Consider the following 6,464-nt stretch of genomic DNA (forward strand, 5'->3'; position numbering starts at 1 on the left):
ATTAGAAAATATACAGTGTACCTAACATGAGATATAGCATCCTGCTTAATAGCAATACAGTTTAAATTAAGTTAGATGCAATTTTGACAAAGAATAGCAAGAAGTCATTAAACTTACCATGCAATTAGGAGAAATTAGCACTACTGTAAACAACAGAAAAAAAAATCTTCAAATAAACATAGTTAGATACTTCTTAAGTACTTTCCAGAAATTTTTTACTGAAGTCTCAAATTTCATGATCATTGCTCAAAAGAAAATGCATTTTCTACATTACTGAATGCTGAAGATAAACTTACTATTGGACTTAATCATGACACAAAATTATAAGTCATTTTATACCATCATGTGATGAACATAGTAAAAAACTAGCTGTTCGCCTACTGATCAATCACTCTTTGTCTTGAAATTAATCATTTTTCTTATGTACATCACTTTTTGCAATAGCCAATAGCAGATTGATAAACAGTACTCAAAAATTAGCCTTTGGTCCAAGATTTTTAGGGAAGTTTTCAGGGGAATTCTTCTTTATACAAAATATAAGAAAGTTAAGACGAAAAATTTCTGTGAAAAATTTAAAAATTTACTTTGTAACAAAAATTTATTCAAAGTCCAATATCAGCCACAAATTGTGGTTGTGTATATCTGTCTGTTTGCAATTAATGAGGCATGATGTGTTCACATCATCTCCTTCATAGAAATTGAAAGGGCTACCGGAGGGATGATTTCACTCCTGTAATGGACCACAACATTCAAAACAAGTATAAGAGGAGACAAAAAACATTTAAGACATGAGAGTGTTCTGCAACATTTGTTAATTTGGGATTCACAAAGTTTGTGATCTCAGAAAAGTTTAAAAGTTAGTTATCTAGAAAAAATTAAAACTGACTACTTCAGCTATGTTAAGCCCTCCATAGGGAGGGAAACAAGACCCTTACTTTGACACTAAAGCACGGACCACAAAGTTACAAATCTGCTTGGTTCTCACTCCATAGATGATAGGGTTGAGGGCAAGTGGGATGACCACTTAGGGACTGGAAACAAGAATATGGACAGAATGGGGGACTTTTTTGCCAAATTGGTGGGTGAGGAAGGAGAAAATTGACAGTGTATAGAAAATGCACATGACCCCAACATGTGCTCAGAGCGTTATGACAAGAATCTCGAGATAGGAGGTGGAACACTGCATGGAGAACGTAAGCATAGGAGATTCCAACCAGGGCCACATCCACAAGGAGAAAGGAGGCTACAAATAGACCATATATAGCATTCATGCGAATGCTGGCACAGGCTAATTTGGCAATGCCCATATGCTCACAGTAGGAGTGGGCAATACCCCGAGCATCACAGAAAGGCAGACGATGAGTTAAGCACACAATTGGTAACATGAGCAGGAATGGGTGCATTACAATACCCGCACCAATCCCTGCCAAAACCTTGGGTGTCAGAATGGTTGTATAATGCAGTGGCACACAGATGGCCACATAGTGCTCAAAGGCCATGGCCAACAGGACTGTAGACTCCATTCCTGTGAAGGTGTGCATCAGAAACATCTGAGCAACACAGGTTCCAAAACTGATTTCATGTGCATCAAACCAGAAGATACCTAACATTCGAGGCACTGAGGATGTGGAAAGTGCTAGATCTATAGCTGATAAGATGGAGAGAAAGCTGAACATAGGCTCCCTCAGCACAGGGTCAGACCAGATGACCAGGAGAATTGTAGCATTTTCCAGCAGAGCCATTAGGCAAACAGAGCAAAAATGCAGGGAATCCATGGGAAGCCTCCAGCCCAGGAATGCCCACAAGTAAAAAGGTGTCTGGGTGGAAAGTGGTAGTGTTGGTGAGGACCATCATGACACTGATGAGAAGAGAAGTAGCTGACCAGCTCTCGAAGGAAAATGAAGACTTAGAAATGCCTAAGTCAAAACTTCTCTGTTAAACTTATCTTCTGTGTGTAATTTTGTTACCTAAACACCCATGTTAAGATTCAAGACTATTAAATATAGGCAGTTATGGGCAATGATTGAGCATTTTTCAAGTTGAAAGAAAACTAATTTCACATTAGGTTTTGGTAATAAGATTTTCTGTGGCTCAGGCTTTGTTCAATATCAAGATCTAACTTTTACTAGCCTGAAGTTTGTTTCTAACTACAATCTCTAGTCCTCTCCAGAGACAAATCCATTCTTTCTTGAAGTACCTATAAAAATCACCAACATGTAGATACTCATACTACACAAAGAACTTAACAATGTAAAGAGGCATTGTTTTTTTTTTTCTAGAAATACAGAATAATAAAAAATGCAGCAATTTGTTAAAGTTCAGTATTTAACTTAAGTATTTTAATAAATCTTTGTAATTTCAGTCACAAAAAGCTGTCCTGTGCTTTATTGATCATTTCTTTCTCTTTTTAACTTTAACTTTGTACCATTGTAGACATACTATGTTATATCTCAGAAATGAAAACAGTCACAAACATTATGAAACATCACACATAGAAAACCCCACCAGTAGAAAACAGATGCTCGATACACATTACATTGAAATTTATTAATATTGAAGTCTGTTATAGCTATCCAATTCCGAGAAAAATTCCAGGACATTCAATAATTGTTCTCTGCATGGGGAAACAAGGTTTCTTGAAAGGATGGGATCTGAGAGAAACATAAGCAATATTGGCGGTCAGCACTAGATTGGGCTGAAGAAATGTTTGCTCTAAGTTCATATCATTTAAGCTTTTGATTTTTTTTTACATTTACTCTTCTCCCTCTCTACTTTCCTTCCTTTTAGATTTCTTTCTAGTTTTCTTCTTTTTTCCTTTCTTTCTTACCTTCTCACCTTCTAGTTTTGCAACAAGTAGAGAAAGAAGACCTAGCCACAAAACAGTGAGAGAGAACTGTAAGAAGATAAAGATGGATGAAAGAAAAAGTGAAAAAAGAAAGGAACTAGAGAGAAATGAGAAGGATGAAGAGTCTTACAGAACTGAATCAAAATCCTAATTTGAAAAGCATTTAATTAATATAGCTCTATTTTTCTATTTATTTTATGAAAAAAATTTCATACCCAAACAATGAGGATATCTATGGTTACTATAATGTCTATCACTATCATCCAAAAATTTAAAAATAACACATGCTGTCAAGAATATAGTAAAAGGGGCTACACTACACTGCTGCCGGGAATATTATCTAGGAAAAACATTATGGAAATCATATAAGGATTCCTTAAAAAGTCTAAAAGTAAAAATTCCATCCTATCCTGCTCTCACCCTCTGAGATATCTTCAGCAAAAGCTTCAAAATAACCATATTATAGGAATACATGCATTAGAGCATAGGTTTATAGGACCATTACTTATAATAGACGTTTTAAAAGAGATTGGCCCAGCCAATAAACTCTCCATGTCCTTACGCAGAAGCCCATCTCTAATCTCCAATTTTACCCCTCTCTCTTACTTTGTAATTAGCTTCATAGGTCTGCACTTATTTTAATCTTCTGATAGCCTTACCCGCTGTTATTTTTATTGAAAACTATACACTTTCATACACAACTTTTTTCTGAAAATAGAGATAATTGCTTATACAACAGCTTTAATTTCCTCCTACAAGTTAGTATTTTCAGAACTGAAGAGTGACAGCCTAACACAATAAAAAACTTTCTGTAAGGATATCTTTCTGTAGTAGTGAAATACATAATATCACCTAATAAATTCCGTGTGGCCTGTTACTTTGTTAGACAGGAGTCTCTGTTCAGCATCCATTGCCCCACACATTTAATGGGAAACCTCTCTTCCAACAGGGTCAGAGAAAACCGCTTACCCGCCTCTGAAAGAAAGGAGTTTTATGATGTGAGGACAGAACTCAGAGCCCTTGGGGATTGTCTGACATTGAAGGTAGTGCAGATGCATTGTTTGGCCCAGCCATAACATCTCAGAGTCTCTGGAGAAAGCTTCCATTTCAGAACCATGTAGCGAGGGACTGACATTGAGGTAAACACCTGCTGCCTTCCACTGTCCTCTGGAGACACATGTCAACTAAAATTCAGAAATAGAAAACCATATTGACTGTGCTGGCACACTGGGTGAATGAAGCAAGAAAACTACAAGTTCTAGTCCTTGCTGGGAAGTGTAGCAAGACATTCTCTTAAAATAACAAATAAAGAGTGCTGGGGACACAGTCAGCGTGAAGGGCCTGGGTTCAGTCCTCCATGCCAAAACGATAATATTGTTATAATAATAACAATAACAAAATACACTCAGATAATGTAAACAAATCTCTTTATAGGTATATTTTATATTTTACTTTTCTGAGATATTATAATAATTCAAATTTAGGATAGTTATTATCAGTATGCATGTCTCCCTTCCTTAGGTTTGTTTTATGCTAACTCATAATTTACTAAATTATCACAAGTACCAAGTAGAATAAAACATCTCTTTTGTGAAGTGCTTATCATAGTGGCCTTCTGGTAATAATAATGAAATTTAAAAATCCAATAAAAATAACATGATTTCCATTTGTGAAGAAAGAAAATATGTTAATACCAAAAATGTAAAGTGATAAATATGCCAATATTATGATTGAAAATGAAAATAAAGTGATAGTATTTCATTATAGAAAGTAGACAATAGACATGTGTATTTATACATCTATACACATACATTTATATATTTAGAAAAAGAAAAAAGAATAAGTCTGGGTCAATATCATTAATACAAATATGTAGTAAAATATGTAGCAAAATACCAATATATCAAATTCGAAAATACTGAAAAAAGTTGGAAGGCAATTAAATTAAAGTACAAATAATAGCAAATAGGGAGATAGATGTTTTACAAATGGGAAGAGATGAAGTGATTAGGGAAGAAGGGTCGGAAAAATGGAAGGGAAAAGAAAAAGGTGTGCCACAATGTGGATGAACACTCAATGATGAATGGCTTCATTGTGCATTACAAATATGCATTAATAAAAATGAAAATGAAAAAAGTGAATCACTAGAATTTTAAGTAAACTCATTATAAGTGTTGTGGGGTTGAATGTAAGAATGTATACCTAGAACCTTTCCAAGTAGATGCCTCAAGACAATAGCAAGGGAAATTAATTGGGATTTAAAAAGATGGACATCCACTGTACTCCCTCAGAGAGACACTGTTTAGAATGATGGACACCCACAGTACTCTCTCAAAGTGAAATCGTTAAATCATATTTACGTGGTGCTGCTGTCAATAACTTGAAGCATATAAAGCTTTCTGATGCAATTAAACAATACGTATCCCTAGAAGACAGGAAAATTTGTTGGAAATGTATTTTTTATGCTTCACAAGAAAAACTAGCTGCACTTCTTTATTTTTACTGATAAATATAATGCATATATTAATGGGATAACCTGATGCAATATTTCTATGTGCTGAAAATTGCATATAGCAAATTTCTATGTATTTTACACAAATAAAACCTAAATATGAAATTCAGAGCGCTAAGTTTAATGTTCAATGAATTTAACAAAGTTATGCAATCATCATCATTTCCAAGGCTTTCCCTTAACCCAAAAGAAGCTCCACCCAGAAGCTCTACAAAATAATTGTGATTTCCCTCTTCTCCTAACTCCTTGTGACTCTATTTTTTGCCTGCATAATGTGTCTTCTTCAGATTTTCAAACAAATGGAATCGTGCACTATTTATCTTTTTCTGTCTGGATCATTTTGTTCATAGTATATTCAAGTTTATCCAAATACATTGCAGCATGTTAAAGAAATTCATTCTTTAAATGTGTTTATTTTCTATTAAGTGAAATGAAATCATTACATACTTGGATATTAACCTTTGATCAGAAGTATTTTTCCATTTAGATAAATTTTTGTTTTGTTGAATGCTATGCAAAAGCTTTTTGATTTATTGCAGCTCATTTCTTCATTTATAGTTTTGTTACTGTGCTTTTCTCCTCTAGTTCAAGAAATTATTTCCAAGATCAGTTTCAAAGAAGATTATTGTCTGATTTTCTACAAGTTCCATTCATGTTTTTAAGCCTTATGTGAGGTTTTAATACATTTTGAGGTAATTATCTTTTACGAGTAGTAACATGGAGTCCAATTTCATGATGATACTTATGGATATACAAGTTTCCTAACAAATTTATTGAAATGATTGTGGATTTTCCACGGTGTGTTTTTTTTGCTGTCTTCACAAACTTAGTTAATTATTTCTGGGATTCTACTGTGTAAGAGGGGCCCAGGTATTGATTTTTACAAATTTTTTTTCTTGGTACAAATAATTAAAATCAGAAACTTCACAAAGAACTACCCATTAGACCTTCTTTTTGTTTCTTTTACTTTTTTAAGTTTTAAAATTTTGAGATATTAAACAGATGAAGCTCAAACTTGAGATCTTTCTGCCTCAGCTAATATTGGTGAAGTTGGCTGTGCCAAACTATTTTGATTACTGCAATTTTATAGCAATTGAAATCTGCAAG

General features: G+C 34.1%; 1 pseudogene; it reads right to left on the reverse strand.

The window, feature by feature from the left end:
- Nucleotides 1-931: 931 nt before the first annotated feature.
- LOC100723707 (olfactory receptor 52J3-like) lies at nucleotides 932-1,854 on the reverse strand (annotated as a pseudogene).
- Nucleotides 1,855-6,464: the final 4,610 nt, after the last annotated feature.

Source organism: Cavia porcellus, unplaced genomic scaffold (assembly GCF_034190915.1).
Source record: "Cavia porcellus strain 051 isolate PalLab524CR breed Dunkin Hartley unplaced genomic scaffold, mCavPor4.1 scaffold_9, whole genome shotgun sequence".
In the NCBI taxonomy this organism is placed as follows: Eukaryota; Metazoa; Chordata; class Mammalia; order Rodentia; family Caviidae; genus Cavia; species Cavia porcellus.